Raw genomic sequence first — 24,664 nt, forward strand, 5'->3', positions numbered from 1 at the left:
GTTCGAACATTGATATTATCGTTACTTACGACCATCCTTCTAGAATAGCTCTACTTCTCCAGCAAATTATAAGTTAATATCTTAGTGTCTTATCTGGTACAGTTAAAACAACATACTAATTATGTTTTTTTTATCGACTCTGATTATAATTAAAACTTTAAGATTACCGTTTGTACATTCTCTAGACCCCACCAGCAACGTAAGTTTTCTTTTCGTTTTCATTAAACTGATTTTACGTGTTCTTTCTATTTCCTATAGCTGCGTAGTATTAATCCTAAATACACCATGTGATGTACTTAAAATATTTTCTACATATGTACTGCACTTTTCGACAGCCCTGGCGACAAACATATATTGAACCGTGCGACTGCTGCGGTCGCAGGTTCGAATCCTGCCTCGGGCATGGATGTGTGTGATGTCCTTAGGTTAGTTAGGTTTAAGTAGTTCTAAGTTCTAGGGGACTAATGACCACAGCAGTTGAGTCCCATAGTGCTCAGAGCCATTTGAACAAACATATATCTTCCATTCGCCTTACATACCAAAACTTTTACGATTTGTTGTGTCTCATATCACTTATTACGATTAGTCATAAGAGTTCCAACAATGTCTAGCTCCATATAGTCATCGACGAATTTGTAATCTTACATTTTCCTAGTTTACAATGCCTTAAACGGTTTTGCTATTTCTGAATAAAAGAAGAATTCATCGTGTTCGGACAAGCAACGAACATTCTCGATTTCCGTGGGGAGATATCTACGCAAACCATGGTCAACGTAAATCCGAATATGTCAAAGAGTTATATGAACTTCACACCTTTCGAATGCGAATAAAGCATCCATCTTTTCTCGGGGTACAATTTTCCGCCGATATTTTCGCATATTATGTAGAGTGTTTCCAGGACTTCGACAGAACAACAGCCTTGAGTAAACACAATGCACGTTATTGCAGTGAATGCTGTCTCCGTGATTGACGATGTCTCACACTGACAACAACAAGGCAGAGATGTATTAAAACCAAAGAGGGTCGAATTTATAAAGGAATCAAAGGCAGATCTCATTTGCGACACGCAGAGTGAAGTACAGAGTGACACACTGGAGACGGACGGTTTTGAACTGCGTAGTACAGAGGGCGCGGTGGTGGGAGGTGGTCGTGGTGGGGATAGTTCTGATCCACACAAGACGCCATTTCATTTACTCAGTCACTATGGAGCAGTGGGACTTGCAACGTCAAGTGTTTGTCTATGACAGTTTCGTGAAAGGTGGTGAGTCTATTATTGCTACGCAGCGATTGTTTCGTGCGCGGTTTAATGTCAGTCGACATGGAGCTGTTCCGTGCAGTGACACAATCATCAGATGGGCGTAAAACTTCAGATCAACTTGAAACATACTGGATAAGAAGCATCCTGGCCCGAGACGCAGAGTAACGACAACAGAAAATGTTGAAAGGGTAAGGCAAGCGGCAGTCAGAAGCCCAGGGCGGTCAGCTAGACGTCATGCTGGTGAGTTACGATTCAATCGTGAATAGGTAACACGAAATTTTCATAAATAATTAAAATTCCATCCCTACAAAATGCTCATTGTCCAACAACTTAAGGAAACTGATTTTTCTGTACGAGAAGACTTAGCTTACAGAATGCAAGTGATTTTGGGATCCAATGAAAATGAAATTTTATTGATGAGAGATGAAGCTCATTTTCATTTAAACGGTAACGTGAATAAGCTAAACCTACGTTACTGGGCTCCAGAGCATCCACATCTTATCCACCACCTTCCTCTTCACTCAAAAAACGTAGCAGTCTGGCGGGCTCTTGGCATTGTTGGCATTATTGGATCTTATTTTTTGAAGAGAACGGGGCCACAGTTACTGTTAATTCGGTTCGTTACATTCATGCGCTTGAAATATTCTTGAAACCAGAACTAAGAAGAAGACGAATCCCTTTAAAACGCGTTTGGTTCCAACAGGATGGGGCAACATGGCACACTGCCATCTCTTCTATGACAGTTCTTATACGCATGTTTCCTGGCCGGATTATCTCACGTTTTGGCAATGTTCCTTGGCCGCCCAGGTCTCCCGACTTGTCAGTATGTGACTTTTTTCTGTGGGGGTACCTTAAGAACTGTGTCTATAACCACAAACCACGAAATTTGGACGAGTTGAAGAATGCAATCATTCAAGAAATTGCTGCCATCCCTGCAGAGATTTTAGTCCGTGTGATGGAGGATTTTGAGAAGAGACTTGAGTCCTGCATTCGATATGATAGACATCACCTTGACGACATTATTTTTCACAAATAACTTTGTTAACTAAAATGGCAAATTATAAGCTTTTATGTTGTGTAAATAAACATGCATTAATTTTTAAGTTCGCTGAGTATTATTTCAGTAAAAACCGTCCATCTCCTGTGTGTCACCCTGTATTAGACTGAAATTTTCAGACAAAGGCGTGGAAACTTTGTGTGAGGACCGCTAGGTTTGGTCATGTTTACTTTCTGCAGCAACAAAGTTAGCGAGAGATGCTTCAGTGCACCCCTCACCCTCTCCCAACCCCAAAAAAGTAAAAGACACGCAACAGTTCGGATTAAGAGTGCAAAATTCGGCATATGGGTGCCATTATTTATATGGCTCGGCGATAAAGGACGAAACTGATACCTAAAAATCGCTGATATTAGTAGTAGCGTACCACACTGATTTTCATCGAAAGTAACTTTTCATTTTAATGCAGTCTTATACTTGTGAACTCATACAGTCTACGCTGCAGGCATGACCAGGCCACACTCTTAATATTGCTGCACTAAATCTCATTGATTTGTGAATATGAGATGTGTTGCGATCATTCCAACATTCAGCTCCTACATTTCCCAAAGCAGAAAATTCGTTCTCGCCTATCATGTGATTCTCCATTCCATGCGAAATCCTAGCAGCTCCGCGTGTAGCTTTCAGCTGAAGTGAGGCTGACAGCGACGGCAATATCTCTCCCCCAAGTGTCGACCAGTCTCTGCTACCAAGTCGACATGCAGAATATCACGACGCTCTGAATACAACGCCATAATAGCTCCCCCAGCAGAGATGGGTGCCGCACCTGAAAACCTTGGCACCGGGAACGTATTACACTTGGGAATATTGCATCATAGAGTTACAAGTACTACTGGAGCACATCTGACACACGTTGCTGAAAGTGAAATACTGTGATGACTTTATTTGGTACGCTGATACTCCGAATGGCCAGAAATGCTCCCTGAGTCATCTTAGAATTACGAAACTTCTGTACACACCGCTTACCAACGAATACCTGGAATCATCGAACTGATTATGAATGCGTAGTTGTAGCGATCGCGTGATTGAATCAAGATTATTATAGAGAATCATCCTATAACTTTTGCTCATGAAAGTACACATCTTCTGAGTTGCCATTTTCTACATAAAATTCTTCTTGTCCATAATCTGTAAATATATCTCCTTAATACCTTCTAGTTGTTCGGGTTTTATGTACGGTGTATGATAAAGACTTGCAGGTTTTTAGTGTTAGGCTGTTTCGGTATAAAAATCAGGGATCATTACAACTTGAGTCGTGCGTGTGGTAGTACAATTTGTATGAGATGCATGGCAGGAGCATAGTATCCGTTAACTCCACTGAATTAATATATGAAGTTTTGAGCATTGGGACATCTATATCTCACATTTGCCTAGCGCTAGGATGTAGTCAGACGCTTTCAGAACTTGGAAAAATGTACGAAAGATTATGGAGTGGTTACATAGAAGGCTGCGAGCGACAAAATGTGGTGGCTTGTGTTTATAGTGTGCATATTTCACGAAAATCTGATCATATCACCACCTTCTACATCCCAAGAATGTCTGAAGTAGATAATTAGGTTTTCTTCTACATCATAGACATTGTTTTGAAATATTACTAAACATCTCAGTAAGTCTGATGATCTGTACGTAATTTGCATGTAGTGCGCTATAAATGCCACAAAAACTTCATAGAATGTAGAAAACATTGGTCTGTGATATGTCAAAGCTACCTCAAATTTTATGTTGAAAATACGTCTTGTCTTTCATTGTCAGGAAAATAAATGTGTTTCGGTACAGATTTATTATCGTTTTTGCATAACCACCATACTGATAAAATCATTGTGCAATTAAATATTTAACTCAGAAAATTCTGGGTGCACATGAAAGCGCTGATCTACGTAGTTGGCTTCAGGGGTCACATGTGCCCCATTTCACCGGTTTTTAAAATCGGTCAGCACAAAATTTGTTGGTAGTGTGTGTTACTTATTACAAAGGACGACATATTTTGACTCTCTTATTTATCAAATAAATGAGATATAAATTTTGGCAATGGAAGAGCTGGATAGATATCTTTAAGTGAAGAAATACAATATTTTATCTTCAATATGGAGGAAATAGGAAACGTCTGCTTGAAACAGAAAAATAAGCAATTTTCAGTCATTATATTTACAAGGGTAATTAACAAATGTATTAAGGTACGATAAAAATCTAAGATTCAAATTTATTACGCTTGTTAACCAGTTTTTTTTTCTGCAGCTACATCTGGCTTTCATCTTTCAAAACTGGTAAACGCACTAGCAAATGGAAGTGTAAACCAATAGTTCACACTTACGGGAAGGCTAGCCAGTTGAGATTACTAAAAATTCAGTGAAAATAATTTAAGACCTGAAATGCAGGGCATCCTAGAGTTCTTTAAGCCTTCCTGCTTAATTGCGTTTCGGTCAACCTTTCGAAAGCAGTATAGCAACCATTCTGTGTCAAATGGATTGGATAATCATTTGGTGTGTTCTCGGATGCATGTGACACCAAATGTCTACCCAGTGGTCAAGAAATTCCGGAAATTACGATCCAATAGTTCGTAGGCGCGGAACTGGCACCCGATACCGCCCCACAAGTGTCACATCGGATTCACATCAGGCGAATTTGGTGACCATGACCTCAACATGAGCTTACTGACGTGCTCCTCGAACTCCTGTATCACGACTCTGGTGTTGTAACACGGGCTGTTGTCCTGCTGGAATATGCCATCGCCGTTGGGGAAGGCATCAGTCGTGGCGGTCGTACGTAAGGACCTTTATGTAGTCACAGCTGACAATATACCTTCGTTTACGACCACAGATCCCATGGAAGAGCAGGTCATTGCTCACCATAGCGTATTCCACCCCGCCTACCGGAAAGTGCGATTCTACCCACAAGGTAAAATGCAGCCAATCCAAGAAATCAGCTGATACGAGAAGCAAATTCTATGTAAAATTGGTATTCAATTTATTTTGCAACAAATCAAAAGTTATATATCTAAGCATTATTGTTTCTGGCCCTGATAATTCCCGTCGCCTGATTTAACATCTCAATATCATTAAAATTTTACTATTTTTTTTACATTACTCCCAAATAAGCTAAAACACTTAAATTAGTTTTCAAACTTTTCAGACTATAAATTTCAGTATAATGACTATTTACAGAACTTAACACATGGATTCTGATTTCCGCCAACATTTGGTGTGCAGGAAAGCTACTATAACGCTTGCAGGCACTGAACATTTTCGTTGCTATATTTTCCGACTTACTCATATTTGTGTTTGGGTTGTGGTATTGCATAGTACTGAATATTCATGCATTAAAAATCATCAATAATAGTACTAGACCTCAAATGGTAATCCACTATAGTGTCACTGAAAGACGAATTTTTGAATTTTGAGATCTCAAATTTCATACTTATCTACGTGTTTCATGCAGATGAATGTCAGTGTTTTTAAGTCTCAGTGTATGCAGTATTCTGCTAGTGTTGAATAGTAGTTGTCACATTTTAATGCCATGATGTTCTTCTTACATCTTAGTGCCTAAATTCCTTCTCAGTTTATTTTGACATGCCATTTTTGTGGCAGATAATACCCGGATTTTTTTTTTTTGCTGTGATGTTTGTTGCTTTTGTATATATTCTTTAAGACGTCAATTCGGAAGGTCATTTTCCAACCTGTTGAAGTATTTAATTACTAATGTGAAAAGTACTGGTCTCGTTGTTCTTGCGAACGCTTCTTTATCGTATGAATTCTGACATTTTATGTTATTCGACTTCATATTCTCTTTTTTTTTTATCGTCTGTTTTTAGGTGTCACCGAAGAGCATATTTATTACGTATTATTAGTCAGCATTTGTAAAATGCAGGAAAAAAATAGTGATAAAGGTGTAATAAATCCGAAACATCTATATGCATTACTGAAGGAGAAGAAAAAATAGAATTGATTCTGAACATTCCTGTAGCCAAGACATCATCTTCACCAAAAACGTACAGCCAGACCCACGGGTTGTCAAAACTTGTACACATTTCAAGAGAACCTCATTGATAACGATCTTGACTGTTATACAAAGAACAGTAGCTCAAGCAAACAACTCCTAATCCACACACACTATACCACAACGTAAAGCATTAACAATGTCTTTCATAGAATACGTTCTATTCGATAACAGGTCTGACTTCTAATAATGGATTTGTAGTGAAAACTATAAAGACCCTCGTAAGTAGCATACTGGTGCCACTACAGAAGGTATACGATGATGTAATTCAAGGAAGAAACTGAATTTCCCTGAATTACAATTACAAATTGCATGCAGTAGTGATTTCGCAACAATTAGAGAAAAAGATTTAAATGAGCAGCTCGAAGTTCATTATGGTTTCTTTAATACGAAATGCGAGGAATTATTCTGCCATTATGTTTCTAAATAAAAGAAAGAATGTGGAGATAGCAGTATTTGTGAGTATTGAAAGTGTAAAATGAAACAAGTACTCATCACTAAAAGCCAGTTAAGGATGACTTCTGTACTCATCCCTAAATGCTTATCATACCTGTAGAAAAGGTGTTGGTAACAATAGCTGGAGAGATACGGTATAGTCATCCTACACATAGAAAGAAGCGTCCAGTAAGATCTTTATTTAAAAAAAACGAGCCTCACCGTATGGAATGATAACTGCCTCCGCTCTCGGATCATTTTGCATTCACTCCAACTTACTCCAAACTCTCTCACCCAGAGTTGCAGCTTATTTATTTTGTTCCCAGCAAATTAGTTGAAACTGACTTATGTAACAGCCATGTCGAGCGTACGCTCTGGCTTTGATCTGAATACCTATTTCTTGTATCACTGAAACCAATTTGTCGGCCTACGGTAGCTGCCGTTACAAGCGTTTGGGTGTGCGACCCTTGACAGTTACACAGCGTGCTAATTGGAAAGTGCTGACCAAACTAAAGGATTGTGACCGAATTTGCTATGCCTTTAGCTTTGCAATTTAATGCCACTTCACTTCATCAGACGAACGATGTCTGTTAACTATTTGGACGGTTTCGCTTGTCAAAGCATGCGATTAGCAGTAAAATGGCGCTGGTCAGTATCAAAGAGGAAACCCTGTAGCGGTATGTTGGATCCTCTACGTGAAAACGCATTCCCCGTGAGTGATTTGACATTTACGTTGAAGCTAGTATGGCTTTTATGAAATTTTCTCACCTGTAAAATTGTTTATACTAGTATTAGGCGTTAAATTAAGACACAAAGTATATACAGGTATTTCTATGTGTTGGTAAACAGGAGAATAAATATCAACACAGCCAAGTATTAGTCGCTATGTATTAACTATGTATTATATCTTATAGGTGATTCGTGTTTCTTGGAGCTTTAGCATCCCGTATAACTAGCTGATTGAGATGGTTTATGATGGAGGAATGTAAGAATATACAACGTGCGATAGAATCGCGCCCAACGGAGCATCGTATAATTTTCAGTACATGATTTGTTTACGTATATTTTATACTTTACTCTGCAGTTGCGAAGAGGTATTATACTGTTAGACCTCACATGCAAAGAAGAAACTCCTGTCTGCTGTAATGCAAGTATACAACATCCAAAAGGAAACTAACTTCATCGATGTTATTAGCTATTGCATACCTCCTCACTTCTTGTTGCATTTACACATGTTCCGTAATCTAGTTATCAATGCTTCGTATTTATTATTTCCACTGCTTTTTTTATTTTCTTAGACGTAGAATCATACTGGCCCCTTACCTATCTGAAGTCAGTTACCAAATCCAATTATTTAAAATCCCTTTTTCTTTTTTTGCTTCTATACATACCTGTAAAGTTGAAATTCCTCTCTGTTCTGTACGTCGATTTTGTTCTTCGTGAAAAAAGATATTTTAACGCCTCACAATAAGATTAGAGCCAATATTGTTTAACATGCTTTTGATATAATGTATTACAATTTCTTAAAATATTTATTAAGAATTCTGAGATTTGTTGTTCTATGTTCATCTGTTGTTTTATCTGCAACTGTTATCAGGGAAAATCGGAAATGCACGATGCTTCGAATCGCTGCAGAAGGGGGCGGCTAAGGATATCACTAAAAAGTTCGTGTTTTACGCCCGATGCTGCACTGGCAGTAGCGTAATATTTTAAACAAAACATTCCTCTGTTATAAATCGTAATTATAGTACTCAATCTGTGTTTCAAAACATAATAATCGTAATCAGTATTTGAGGGTATTACTGTTCAAATTTGAAAAACAGCATATTCACACTATAATGTAATAATTGCAAAAAATAGTCTACTTATTTGTAAAAAAATGTATTGGACGAATATATCCGGATCAGTTACACTTTTAGCTCAATTCATCACTCCCGTGATGAATCTATTGATACGTAATCTATTGATACGTAATCACCAATGCTTCAGAAAACATCGTTATTGTGCAACACAGCTAGCTCTTTATTCGCACGAAGTAATGGCCGCTATCGACAGCGGATCTCAAGTTGATTCCGCATTTCTAGATTTCCGGAAAGCTTTTGACACCGTTCCTCACAAGCGACTTCTAATCAAGCTGTGGGCCTATATGGTATCGTCTCAGTTGTGCGACTGGAGTCGTGGTTTCCTGTCAGGAAGGTCGCAGTCCGTAGTAATAGACGGCAAATCATCGAGTAAAACTGAAGTGATATCAGGTGTTTCCCAGGGAAGCGTCCTGGGACATCTGCTGTTCCTGATCTATATAAATGTCCTGGGTGACAATCTGAGCAGTTCTCTTAGGTTGTTCGCAGATGATGCTGTAATTTGCCGTCTAGTAAGGTCATCCGAAGACCAGTGTCAGTTGCAAAGCGATTTAAAAAAGATTGCTGTATGGTGTGGCAGGTGGCAGTTGACGCTAAATAACGAAAAGTGTGAGGTGATCCACATGAGTTCCAAAAGAAATCCGTTGGAATTCGATTACTCAATAAATAGTACAATTATCAAGGCTGTCAATTCAGCTAAGTACCTGGGTGTAAAAATTACGAACAACTTCAGTTGGAAAGACCACATAGATAATATTGTGGGGAAGGCGAGCCGCCGGCCGGAGTGGCCGTGCGGTTCTAGGCGCTACAGTCTGGAGCCGAGCCACCGCTACGGTCGCAGGTTCGAATCCTGCCTCTGGCATGGATGTGTGTGATGTCCTTAGGTTAGTTAAGTTTAATTAGTTCTAAGTTCTAGGCGACTGATGACCCCAGAAGTTAAGTCGCATAGTGCTCAGAGCCAATTGAAGCAATTGAAGGCGAGCCAAAGGTTGCGTTTCATTGGCAAGACACTTAGAAGATGCAACAAGTCCACTAAAGAGAAAGCTTACACTACAGTCGTTCATCCTCTGTTAGAGTATTGCTGCGCGGTGTGCGATCCTTACCAGGTGGGATTGACGGAGGACATCGAAAGGGTGCAAAAAAGGGCAGCTCGTTTTGTATTATCACGTAATAGGGGAAAGAGTGTGGCAGATATGATACGCGAGTTGGGATGGAAGTCATTAAAGCAGAGACGTTTTTCGTCGCGGCGAGATCTATTTACGAAATTTCAGTCACTGACTTTCTCTTCCGAATGCAAAAATATTTTGTTGAGCCCAACCTACATAGGTAGGAATGCTCATCAAAATAAAATAAGAGAAATCAGAGCTCGAACAGAAAGGTTTAGGGAGATAGTATGATTGTGGTTCGATGAACCCTCTGCGAAGCACTTAAATGTGTATTGCGGAGTAATCATGTAGATGTAGATGTAGATGTAGATTTCATGCGCTGCGGTACGATTTTATCCTGCGTGCCAGTCTTATCTTTTCAGGGTGCCACATATACCCAGCGACCTCGGTCATTTCTCGAATAAACTGAAATCAATATCTTATACTATAACGCTAACCCTCTACGTCTCCCTCTACAATCCGTAAATGTACTTACATTGCTTCTTCTACTCAGTATTTTGTTGCTATTGCATTCCTCGCCATTGTTTTACATACGGCCTTATATCCTAGCAGTCCAGTTATCTCAAAATTATGAAATTACCGAACTCTCCACGTGTGACGCTAGCGATGTGTGCGGTGTCGTGCCGGTACCAATACCTAGGACTAAGGATCAGATTGCCTCATGTGCCCTGGCCCGTTCTTCTTATTCTTACAGGTGGCGTATCAGCTAGCAGATGAAGTCAGACCAAATCCTTGCGAAGATCAAAGACGTGATTTCTTGCACTATGACGAACAAAATGGTCGCCCATGAGTGGATAATGAAAAACTGTGTGCACTTTAAGTGCCAATAGCTCTTACAGAGCAACGCAAGAAACAACGCCTGGGCAATGCAGTTGACTTTCAGATACGCTACTACAAGGTTGGTGATATTTTTCTATGGAAGATGGTGACACACATAAAATCCCTCAATCATAACTATAGGCAGTGGAATATAAGCACACTGTATTACCAGTAAAACCTAATGCAAATCTTGACACCTCGAAAAGTCATGTGCGTAATCTTTTGCTGCAGACGCGACATTCTACTAGCGTATTTTTTACTGTAAAGTGGAACAATCAATGCCAATATTTACTGTGAGAGCTTAAGAAACTGCGTCTCGCCGTATAGAATAAGCGTCACGGAAGGCTCACAAACGATAATATTCTGACCATGACAATGCCCAACTTCACACTGCTAACACAACACGGTAACTCTTACAGAGCTTCGGCTGATGCAAGTTTGACCATTCTCCGTACAATCCTGAGTTCGCTGTCAATGACTTTCGTTTCTTTTCTCGGTTCGATACATTGCTTCATGGTAAAAAATTCAACATAGATGATATTCGCAAAGTACGTTACTACATGGGTGCCGATAAACGGTGAATGTTGTGTATAAAAGGCATGTAAGAAGTTGTGTCACGCTGCGACAGTTGCCTACAAATTGGGGGAGCTATGTTGACCGACGGTTAAATGTTTGTCGGCCTTTTTTCTAATAAATACACTCCTGGAAATTGAAATAAGAACACCGTGAATTCATTGTCCCAGGAAGGGGAAACTTTATTGACACATTCCTGGGGTCAGATACATCACATGATCACACTGACAGAACCACAGGCACATAGACACAGGCAACAGAGCATGCACAATGTCGGCACTAGTACGGTGTATATCCACCTTTCGCAGCAATGCAGGCTGCTATTCTCCCATGGAGACGATCGTAGAGATGCTGGATGTAGTCCTGTGGAACGGCTTGCCATTCCATTTCCACCTGGCGCCTCAGTTGGACCAGCGTTCGTGCTGGACGTGCAGACCGCGTGAGACGACGCTTCATCCAGTCCCAAACATGCTCAATGGGGGACAGATCCGGAGATCTTGCTGGCCAGGGTAGTTGACTTACACCTTCTAGAGCACGTTGGGTGGCACGGGATACAAGCGGACGTGCATTGTCCTGTTGGAACAGCAAGTTCCCTTGCCGGTCTAGGTATGGTAGAACGATGGGTTCGATGACGGTTTGGATGTACCGTGCACTATTCAGTGTCCCCTCGACGATCACCAATGGTGTACGGCCAGTGTAGGAGATCGCTCTCCACACCATGATGCCGGGTGTTGGCCCTGTGTGCCTCGGTCGTATGCAGTCCTGATTGTGGCGCTCACCTGCACGGCGCCAAACACGCATACGACCATCATTGGCACCAAGGCAGAAGCGACTCTCATCGCTGAAGACGACACGTCTCCATTCGTCCCTCCATTCACGCCTGTCGCGACACCACTGGAGGCGGGCTGCACGATGTTGGGGCGTGAGCGGAAGACGGCCTAACGGTGTGCGGGACCGTAGCCCAGCTTCATGGAGACGGTTGCGAATGGTCCTCGCCGATACCCCAGGAGCTACAGTGTCCCTAATTTGCTGGGAAGTGGCGGTGCGGTCCCCTACGGCACTGCGTAGGATCCTACGGTCTTGGCGTGCATCCGTGCGTCGCTGCGGTCCGGTCCCAGGTCGACGGGCACGTGCACCTTCCGCCGACCACTGGCGACAACATCGATGTACTGTGGAGACCTCACGCCCCACGTGTTGAGCAATTCGGCGGTACGTCCACCCGGCCTCCCGCATGCCCACTATACGCCCTCGCTCAAAGTCCGTCAACTGCACATACGGTTCACGTCCACGCTGTCGCGGCATGCTACCAGTGTTAAAGACTGCGATGGAGCTCCGTATGCCACGGCAAACTGGCTGACACTGACGGCGGCGGTGCACAAATGCTGCGCAGCTAGCGCCATTCGACGGCCAACACCGCGGTTCCTGGTGTGTCCGCTGTGCCGTGCATGTGATCATTGCTTGTACAGCCCTCTCGCAGTGTCCGGAGCAAGTATGGTGGGTCTGACACACCGGTGTCAATGTGTTCTTTTTTCCATTTCCAGGAGTGTAGTTTTTCTCTATCTGTACTATTCTGTTTTGTCACTAAACACGGGCATTTTCAAGAAATCAACTATAAGAGAGAGTGTAAATTTCATAGCTTGGAGAAGAATGGAACTATTACGGATGGTTATATGGGTGCCTTCTAATAAACTATTTGAATCGTATCTGAAAAGTCCTCTACACTCACTGTTGTGATATTAGGTTTGTCCAGAAATAAGTACTTAATCCTGAATCACATGCAAACTGATTGCAACTTTTAGCCAAACTATAATATGGCCGACGACACAGACCACAGGGATCTGCTACTATGTGTCCTTTCTCTTCTCCTAGACCGGTTGTCCATGTAAATCACTCTGTATTCCGTATATTTGCAGCGGTAGTATGGTAAAATTTGTATATGTATGAGCTGTTGATGCTAACATCAGAAATGGTCCGTGAAATAAGAGTTACTTATGGTTATCTCCTGTTCGTACATAAAAGAGGGTTTTAAGCCTGTTCCAGTGAACTGCTGGTTTGAGTCGTTCAGGTGTATCAAATTCCCTTCTTTTCACGTTTTTATGTGCCTGCCTTGTCTTTCAGTCTGTTTGGTAGAAATCTGGTTAACGATTTTAAACTTAATTTCTGATAGTCTGGAGACTGGAAATTTTAAAATATCGGAACTGGGTCACGATGCAATAGTAACACGCTTTGTTTTTGATCTGTTCGGTAGCAGTCGGAGTGGAGCTAAAAAAAATTGGTAAGATATGAAAGGTTTCATGATGCCTCCAGCTGCAATTCTCCTTATTCTGTGTACGATTGTACAATATTGGCCATTTTCAAGTATCTAAAACACAAGCATTATGTATTGGATATGTTACTGACACTTGTGATTTTCATTTAGGAGCAAGTCATATCTGTAGATATAGTATTTTCATTATGACACACTTTATGATGATTTTTTTTTGTAGTAACTTTGGTAGTGCCTGACATCTAAACAGCGCAGTATGACTGGCAAGATGTGCAGGTAGCTTCGTAATGTATTTCAGGGGTTATATTTACTGACAAGTACAGCTGAGCTAAGAGAGGGGGGAGAAGGTAATGGACAAATAGTGAGTGGAGATGGAGAGATAGGGCGGAAGGAGTAGATAGAGAGAGGGAGAATGAGGAGAGAGACAGGTGAGGAGATGGACAGAGGGAGGGGAAGGAGGTGATAGAGAGGGGGGGAGGGGGAGATGGCTATAGGGGGGAGTATGGGATGGAAAGGATAAGAAGGAGAAGACGGACAGGGGAAAGGAAAGTGGGAGATTGTTAAAAAAAAGAGGGTGGGAGGAGGCAGATAGAGGGAGAGGAGGGAGGAAATGGACAGACAGATGGCGACACGGAATTGGACAGAGACTGGGCGAGGGAGAAGATGAGTGCAACATATGGACATAAGCATGAGAGTAGAGACTCGATAAAAGTGAAACAGATTGATATTATTATTAACAGGTAGGAAGTGCACTATTTTATTTCAGCTATTATCACGCGAAAATAAACTGACATAAACCTGAAATTTAACACGTCTCTCTTATAATATAATCAATTTCACCGCACAATAAAAAGTAGTAAATAGTTATTTGAATAAAAATACTGTTCTGGTTCGCCAAATTTTCAAATTGACCTAAAAAGTACAAATTTATTTCTCGTAGTCGAATACAGATTCATTCTCCAATACACACAGTTGTGAAAGGCTGTTGTTTTGAATTTGAAATAGCTAAAAAAATTCTTGTAAGATTTATAACGAAACACCTGAAGTGCATGTTAACAGCAATAGGATTGTATGTTTATGTGTTTCACGTTTTTCGATATAAATCTCATATGTATTTTCATAGGTATTATAGAATCATAATCAGGCATGGGACTAGGAGAAACAATTTACTCTTTTTTGTGAGACATAAAAACGTGGAAAATCAAGTGTTTAGTTTTCTTTAAATAATTATTCTTTCTGGTTTTACTATTGGGTAATGTGCAATCGGGAGGCAGTCACTGAAGGTTCCTTCGGTGCTTAATTCTTTTCTTCTATGTGTTAGAAAAACATCGCACTCTTATTAGCATTACGACACAATACCGCTGGATGTATACCATGTGTATTCCTAGCAAATGGTCAATTTAGGATAAAGCTTGCTACATTCCTATTACGTTTAGCACTTGCTGATCATTAGACAAGCCACTGAAGCAGAAATAAGGTGACGTAACTACTAGCAAACGTGGTAAGAAACACTGTTCACAAAAAGATGGTACTCTGGTGAAGGACTGGTAACGTGATGGGACGACACAGAGTTGGAAGGTTTAAGGTTAAATGAGGATTTTCCCCCATACTGTATTTTTGATGACTACTACTTTACATTTCCAAGTACTTCTACTTCGTGATGTAGATATGGACAGATACTTGAGGAGAATGTTGCTTGTGAAATTCGTATGTGTATGATAACATTGCTTTATTGTGTATTGTATGCTGAATAAACGTAACGATTGATGTAACACTTACTTCCTTTGGATAGTAAGTTGGATATTATTAAAATTGAACTCACACTTATGATGACAGACACAGTAACGAGAGATTTGATTGTGATATGACGTTTTGTGGGTTTAGAGTTATATCTTTGTCGACAACAATGTTGTTGCACATTATAATGTTAAAATTGGTATTATTTTGGTTTCTGTTGAAAATTATTGTGATTGTGTTACTGGGTTATGAAGTTCAAATTCGTATTAGCATTGAAAGGGACACTTAGAAGGCGCTGAACAAAACAGAAGTTGTGTATGGGAAAGGTTGAATATGAATATGATTTCGAAGACAGAGTGTAACGTTGAAAAGTTAACAAAATCCAAATTTGCGAGGAAATAATGGGCATTAGGACATGGTGTAAAACCAAAAAACTGTTTGGTGAGATGACCAGGTCATAAGGCTCGTAGCGACGTCCAGAAGAAAACGGTAGCTCATAGACCAAGAGGAAGGACGGTAGAGAGTTAGCTTACAGCGTTGCAGAGCAGAGCGTAAAGTGTTTGGTGCTTCTGTGTACCGTATTTGTTACGGTCAAGTACTGACAGTTGTCAGAGTTTGACAGACTAGATTACTGTGATACGGAATGTTCCGAGATAGAAGAAAACGGCTTCGTTCGGTTGGTGTCTAAAGAAGTACAGAGAAGCCGTGAGGAACTTGATTGTGCTAAAACTGTTTTTAAACGTATTTGCATGGGGGATTGTGGTGTGATGTATTGCGCCATTCTGATTGTGATTTTGAAAATACGGGGAAACCGTATACAAAGTTAGTGTACTGGCGATAGTTATTGTATCCCGCTTTTCTTGTTGGTGGTACATTGATTTAATTCCATGTAGTTGTATTGCATTTTCAAGATTTGTCTAAGCTGTGGTTAATGATGACACTACTGCGTTGTAGCTATTTACACTAAGTCAGTCTTCTTTTTTTCATTTTATTGCTCTTGTCAAGTTATTTTCAGGCAGCTGTTTGATATTTGTGTACTCTTCTAAAGTTATTTACGAGAAGGAGCAGTTTGTCGGTCTATTTTGATGTCCTTTCGTAAAATCATTGTGGGCATAAGCAGCATCGTTTTTTTTTTTCCTACATGAAGTATGGAAATATTTTAGAGAATGTTCCAGGGTATCGTAATGTTGCCAAATTTTGAGATAAAATGTTTGTTATTGTTGTGGTTAAGTGCAAAGACTTATTATTCGTATGAGCTCTGGTGTTGTGGACTGGTGACAAAAAGGTGCTGCCTTTCAGTTACGATATGCTACTGCAATAAAGCAAAGCACATACTGTAGCTGCCATATAGTGTATAATTCCGAAGATATAATCAATAAGCCTGTTTAGTTTGAACGGTCGATCGTCGACGGCATGAGCGTATTGGTAGTAGTAACTTTAATAGTATTGATGATTACAAACATTTTCTTAACACGGTTTGGTTCATTATTTTGCCGACATAGCACCCCGAAGATATTCACTTTCTGTCAAGTTGCCACAGCAACCGATCTTTGTTCCTAATAACATTTGATGTTGGAACAGTTTATGATTTGCCACGAAAAAAGAAAACACACAGACACATGAAGTTTCACTTTTAATGAATCATTAGATTTTGGATTAGTTCCAATTAACACTTTTCCATAATTAGTATGACTTTCCACTTTGAAATTGTACTTAACGCAACTTATAATATCCGGCGAAGTAAGTATAGTGGTCCCCCGCAGCTGCGCTTCAAGTACAAAAATAATCTTAGTCTGTTGATATATAACTGTCAATTGAACACTTATTTCGGCCGTAATTTGATAAAACTTCGTTACTGCAATGTTATGAAGGTAGATATATCTTTAGTATTCCTGCTAAAGAAAATCTCAGCATCCACATCGCCGTGAAGCATATATAAAATATCACATCCGTGCATTCAATATTCCAAAGATAACATCATAGCATTATCCCGTATAATATGATCTCCCGTTTCATTAAGCTCACTTCAAGTTTAAAAAAATCAACTTTACTTAGTCCTAAATATATTCAACTTAGACTCAATTCGTAACAATCATCTTCATATAAACTTTACGACTGAATACATCAAAACTAATAACTTCACTTTTTATCCACTTTACCGCAGTGAAATCATACAATTATAGATAGCCACTTATCAAGCATTAACAACGTGGATGAGTAAGTTTGCACCAACTCATGACTCCAGTTGAACATGACCCCTCTCGATCTTTACAGTATCAGATCCATACAAAATATTTTTCATTTTGTTCCATCCTTCTTTCTTTCCATTATTACGTCAAGGTTGAGCGAGTCGCTTCTAGATGTCTTCTTTGGAACTCGACCGTCGTTGTCACGTTTCCGACGGCCGGTAACTGTGACTGTATGGCGACGGGAAGGCCCTTCTTTCCGCCACTGCCACACCCCCGCTAGTAACATGAAACAGAAATAAACACAAACATTTCTTCCAGTAATACAGTTGTAACAACAAAATATAAAATTCATTTTACCATATCTAAACTTTATAACAAACCTACAGCTACTTACATTCCATGTGTCGCGTGGTGGGAACAAATCGATGGTACAGCGCTCCAAACGGTGTATCATTACAGAGACCAACAGTTTGAAAAGTCTAGAATAGTTTAAAAACGTAAAAATGAGCTTGGATTCACTTTGTAATTACCGTTTACACGTTACGTAATACACAGGAACAAGTTAATGGATTTCACTGGTAAAGTAAAGCAAAAATCAATTGAGTTTTAAAAGCAGCCACAAAGAGAGAGTTTGATGGCAAATATTTACAGGATAGCGATGCATCAAGAGAATATCGTGCCAGTGAGTACATTCAAGATAAGGAACGTGAGGTCGAACAGTCACTTACAAAACGTTAAGAGGAGCAAAAAGAGTTTAACACTGCTTTTAGACTGTGTGATTCAATTCCTATTACCGATTCGTTTTATACAAGTTCCACAACGACTGTATCACGAACGGTATCCAGACAGGCGACAGCCACGCATTCGATATAAGTTCCCTCTGAGACCTTTGGGCAACTATTAGCAAACGAAATCATACTGTAAAAAATTTGAGTATTTGTCGTGAGTTACATGGTACTTTTGGACCAAGATATACCTTACTTCTGCCATACATATCCACGTAGTTTTTTGTGTAATTAGAAGTGCAGTTCATAGCAGCCTCTGTAAGTTAATTCCATTTGCTGCACTCAGTCGTTCGTGAATGGTTAAGAGTTTGCGTGCTCGAATGTATTTATTTCCACACTTCCCAGTTTCACATCTACTGTTAATTTCGTTGTTTCTGACGGTGATGCACACTTTATAAGACAGTTTTTCTCAACCAATTACGATAGAGCAAGTACTACTAATGAAATAAACGAACAAGGACATCCATAATCTGTATGACGCTGCTGACTACACACTTGATTAAATACCGCAGATGGTTAGACACTGGACTCGCATTCTGGAGGATGACTGTTGAATCCCGCGTCCGGCCATCCTGATTTAGGTTTTCCGTGATTTCCATAAATCACTCCAGGCAAATCTCGGGATGGTTCCTCTGAAAGGGCACGGCCGACTTCCTTCCCCATCCTTTCCTAATTCGATGAGACCGATGACTACGCTGTCTGGTCTCCTTCCACAAAGAACCAAACCAAACCAAATTCGGCAGAAGTAAGGCGTACCTTTGTTCAGAAACACCGTGTAACTAATGACAAATTCATACTTTTATTTTTTAATGTACCATTCCGTTTTTAAACAGTGCCCCAAAGCACAGAGGTGAATATTATATGGATTACCTGGATGTTGCCTGTATGGAAGCCGTTGCTAATACAAATGTATTGCTGGTCCCATAAAGCTAATTGGTAGGTGGAGCTGTATCACCCCATACATACAAAGGCATTAAGAACAGAAGCAATGAACTGTTTGACACTTGGTTAAACATGACGGTGTGTAATAATTTTATTATTTCCTTTCAGATGCAGGTGATGGTATTAGGAAGTACTTTTTGAGGGAAATGTGGTGTAGAGGAAGTTAGTTCGAAATTGATTGCAGGGGCCCTGTTAATATTTATGGTTTTGACTTTTAAATGGATACGAAAATGTGGTAACTTATTTATTTTCGATTGTGGATGATATAGTGCTCATCTCAACAGTATGTCCAAACATTTCATGAGCAAGGCATATTTACACTTCTGCTACATCTGTTTTTCTTGTACCTCATATGACATTTGCATTATGTATGTACGTTGGTTTATTTATTGATTCGATAGTTCGGTTGATCCTAATACGATGTACTTTGGGTGCTTTCTTGCTAAATATATAATCCCGAGAGGCGGCATTATGACATGTAGATATTCCTAATGCATTCTCATCATTTAGCTTGTGGCGTCTTCAATGTTACGTCTGTGGAAGGAGGGTATCGCTTTGCAGAGGTAGTTACTTTTAGGACGTCACTGCTCTTCTCAGGTTCTCCTCGGGCGCTCGATTCAGGCCATGCTCTTGAGCGACCTCTGCCGCCTTTCACCCTGAAGTCCCTCGTCCGCTCCGACAAATTTCGAATGCAGATGGCATCAAATACAACCTCAACAGTCATCTAGAAGTCTATATCTATCTAACACTCCTGCCTAAGTGGAATAAAAGAAATGAGGTAATATATATACCTTGCTACATTTTTAATCATGATCGATTATGTCAATTCAAGTTTTCAAACGCGAGAAATTTTGGAATTATATTATCAGAAGTATTAATCATTACAAGCTTGGTGTACTCCGAAACAAATTTTAAAAATCGGCGATGAGACTGTGCTGAGTAATGGACAATTTGCTACATAACTAACGATGTACAAGTGTTTTCCAGCAGTTCCAACAACCATAAAAAACCGACACGAAAATTGTATGCCATGTCACAGGGATCTACTACCAACATCTGCAGTCAGTGCTATCTCTATATAAACCTCGCAATGGCAATTTTTAAAGGAAGTAAGGAGGTAAAACAGTACAGAGTCATTTGGGGCAAGGCCAGAGCTGAAACGTTTGTGGTTCGACACCTCCCATCCAAACCAAGGCAGCTGATTCTGAATGACGCGGAATGTACTGTGGTCTTAATTCTCATGAAAAAGTGTTATTACCTCACACAACATCCCGCTTCGTTTCTTGTGCATTACCCTTCGCAGAATCCCCTTTGGCTAACAATACCAATCATCATTTGCAGCCTCAATTCACGACAGAAGCTCGATCAGTAGAGGACACCTTAACGATCACAGACAGTGTTCGTTTTTTCGCAATTATTCTTTTTAATAAGAATTTATATCTTAAAAGTGATCCTCGGAGATGAATCACTACGCTGCTGTATCACGAGTTGTTGATTTGTTTATGACGTGGCAGACAGCGTCCATTCTTCACCCCTGTTGACTACGAGTGCAAGAGATTCGCCTGTCACCTTCCTGTTTTGTGACTGGTTTGAATCAACCGGCGGACCCCTACGGATTCCTCTCCTATGCCAACCTAACCATCTCAGACATTCTCAGTTATTTACTGGATTCATTCCGATCTCTGTTTTCCTCTACAGCTTCTACCCTCTACGGATCCTTCTTGTACTATAAAATATATTCCATTATGTATTAATAGATGTCCTATCATCCTGTCAGAATTTTTCATATATTCCTTTCATCGCCGATTCTAAGGAGATCCTCCTCATGACTTAAGTTTTCAGATAGCCTTATTTTGGACACCATTCTGTTTCACCACATCTCAAATGTTTCGGTTTTCTTCTGGTCCCGTGTTTCACTACAATACAATGCTTTGCGCCAAACGTACATACTCAGAAATTTCTTCCTCACATTAACGGGTACATTTGATAGTAGTAGACTTGTAATGGAGACGAATGCTCTCGTCTGCTTTTCACGTCCACCTTTCTCCGCAGAATTTCTTAATTCGTCTACTTTGTGATCCCCAATAGATTTAGCGTTTCTCACTGTTCTGAGTTTTGCTACCTTTCATTATTTTCGTCATCCTTTCGCTTACTCTCAGTCCATATTGTGTACTCGTTAGTCTGTTTATTCCGTTCACTGAGGATAGCAATATCATCAGTGAATCTTATCGTTACATCCTTGGTGAGCAGTCAACCTGAGCGGAATATCTAAAAGGCTGAGGGAATTTGTCCCAAACTTCTTTATGCCATTCTGTTTTACGATTCTGCTATAACGTCCTATGATGTAACAGTGGCTGGACCTATGCTGGTGCCAACCGGATGTTACTCGATGTGAGCCTGCCCACGCTCGGTTCACGAGGGTGCGGTTGCCACAGCGGGTACTGTTAACAGGGGACTCTATCCTGAAGGCACTGCAGACCGTAGGCCGCCGGCAGTAGGGAAGTTGTTTAAAGTTGATGCATCATCATTTAGTTTAGACTGTGGGTTTAATAACTGCCTTTGGTTGAAACTGTTCTCATTATGTTCATTCTGATAGAAATTAATATTACGTATCTTTCATTGTGGACGTGATGTACTGTAAAAGAAAAGCTGTTACACACTCCAGGTCTTTTCAATATTTAAATTAGTTGAAAATATTATAGCTTTTATTATAGTTCAACATCTTATCATTCCAACACATAGATCGCTACAATTTCAAAAATTTTAGAATCTCCAAAATGTCGATAATAAATATTACAAACGATTATTTACTTGTGTTCCTGATATATTGCATGCGACTTCAGAACAAGCTTTCTAGTTTCAGTGACAAGAGCTGTGTATTTTACTGGAACAAACCAATATATTTGTAGGTTAGCTATGCGTATCTACATATTTATGATTGTTTCATATTATTTGAAACATTTTCCATACTGTGTAAATGTTTTTATCTGTTGGGTCTATGCTTATACCTTTTGTGGATTTAGTAATTGAGTTAGCTACACTAAATTTCATCACTTACTACAGTGCTATTATTTTGCCTGTAGGATTATTTTCGACTATCTCAAAATTTGTAGTGTTAAGTAACGAACTGCATGAGTATTTTTATCATCTAGGTGTTCAGATAGGTTCACCACAGAGTACAACACTTGGGACATTGCTAGTTACTCTGTGTAGTGTCTTAGATTTTGCCTGAATCACAAATAAATATAAACAGACACTATTAATTCAGGACAAGTTTGATTAAATAACTTTTGTAATTTCATACAATAATCTTAAAACCAGAAACTAAATTTAAAAATGATTAATCATGGGTGATTAACAATGTATGGGGCACTATATATCTTGTGTTAAAGATGATATTCCACATCATTAGCAACTGACATATGAAGGCCTAAGGTGTATTGTAAAATCAGAACATAATCATTATTTATTATTCTGGAATGTAAATTTTAGTTACGTCCAGAAACATATCATTGAAGTTCATCGAAGAGGTGGAGAGTTTTTAGCTTAGCGTTCCGCGAATGTTTTTCTCGATGATCAGAGAATTGTCCCACGTCTTCGCTTCTCTTCTGGATCGGGTATCTGAGCGAAAAACATCATTTCGCCATTGATTTCTCTTTATGTTAGACAGCTATTTGATTTTCTGATAATTTAGAATTAGAGAAATTTATGTAAATATATTGTTGCACAGAGCACCGATGGGAAGAAGTTGTTAACACTAATATAAAAGATAATTTGTGTGCTTTGATTAGTGGTTGTGAAATAAATTACCTCGACATTACTTGCGAATTTCTGTTGATTAAGGCCAGCCTATGTACTGAAAACTGCGGCAGTTCACGTATAATAGTGTTGTGTGAGATCCACATCTAAAGAGGTAACACTGCTAAATATTCTTCTGTGTGCAGTAACATTTATAAAGGGAGAGACTTGCAACCTTCGTGAAAGCTGTAATAGTTATTTTAGTATCTCTTAAAGGAGAGCAGAGTAAGAATAAAGCCTCGTTAACACAAGAACATATAAAATCAGTAGTTCAGAGATGTATCATTCACAAATTTAATGAATTATACAGTTCAAATATTTATACAATTTAGACATGTTTAATACACATGGATTGGACATCTATCTGGCGACGTCCCATCGGCAGGATTTCCGCGTCATCTGTTGTATTTCTTGCCTCTTGGTGAGGGAGTGTCCCCACCCATCATGCAACTGCACAAGTCTTCACTCCAATTTTCTTCACCCAGGACCTCCGATGTCACCTTTGGAGATGTGGCATCGGCGGGACTCACTCGTTATCTGATGGGCTTCATGTCTCATGCATATGTTTATTGGCTGGTGAGCTTGTGTCTCCAACCATAATGGACCAGCACATCAATTTTCATTCTGACTTTCTTCACCCAGGACCTCCGATGCCAACTTTGGCGATGTGGCATCGGCAGGACTCACTCGTTATCTGATGGGATGTCTCTTGAATATATTTATTGGCTGGTGAGACAGTGTCTTCACCCACCATGCAAGTCCACAATAGTTTTCGCCGCAATCTTCTCCACGCAGCACATTCGAAGCCATCTATAGTGATGTGGCATCGGTGGGACTTCCACGTCATCTGCGGTTTTCTTGCCTCATGAATACGTTTATTTGTTGACTAGCCAGTCTCTTCAGACGCCATGCAAACACACAATTTTCTTCACACATCACCTGTGACACCCTCTCTGGAGACGTGGCATCGCAGGGAGTTCTTCGTCATCTAATCTCCTTCTTGTCTCATGAATATGGTTATTGGTTGATTGCCCAATGTCCCCACTCAAGGTGTAAAAGCACAACAGTCTTTGCCCCAACTTTCTCCACACAGCACTTCCCACACTATCCAGAGTGACGAGGCATCAGCTGGAGTTCCTCGTCTTCAGCCGTCCTTGAAATACGTTTAGTGGGTAGTGAAGCGGTGAGCCCGGCCACCATGTGGGCTCACAACGGTCTTCCCCCAACTCTTATTGCCCAGCACCTCAGACACCCTCTGCAGCGGCGAGGTATCGGCGGGATGTCCTCCTCATTCACCGTCACTAGAGGCTCATGGATCTCGGCGGTCGTCACAATTATCCAAGCGTCATTCACCTGCACAGAAGAACAATTCTTTGCGGTAATACTTATAACTTAACCACTTAACAATAGTATCAAGGATTCTGTAAGGTGATTTTGAAGCGAAAAGTGTACATACAAGTGGTTTTTCTGTTTTCTGTGTGACAGGAGAAACGAAAGAGGCATGAAACATATTCATGAACGATGACAAGATCTCTGAGCCTGATTAGTTTTGTGCAACTATGTAGTGGTCTGAAAAATCGTATCTTGCATGAAGGTAGTCTGTACGTTAAGGATACCATTTGATGTCTGCTAGTACTATGAAATGAGTCGTGAGAGGAATGTGAAAACTTCAGTATCAAATAACATTATAAAATCACATTTCCTACGTGATTATACTCTGGGAGATTTAGACACGTATTTCAGCTAAATTAGTGGAGCTATGACTACAGTATGTCTCATTAAAAGTGAGT

The sequence above is a fragment of the Schistocerca nitens genome, chromosome 7 (assembly GCF_023898315.1).
Source record: "Schistocerca nitens isolate TAMUIC-IGC-003100 chromosome 7, iqSchNite1.1, whole genome shotgun sequence".
NCBI classification, from domain to species: Eukaryota; Metazoa; Arthropoda; class Insecta; order Orthoptera; family Acrididae; genus Schistocerca; species Schistocerca nitens.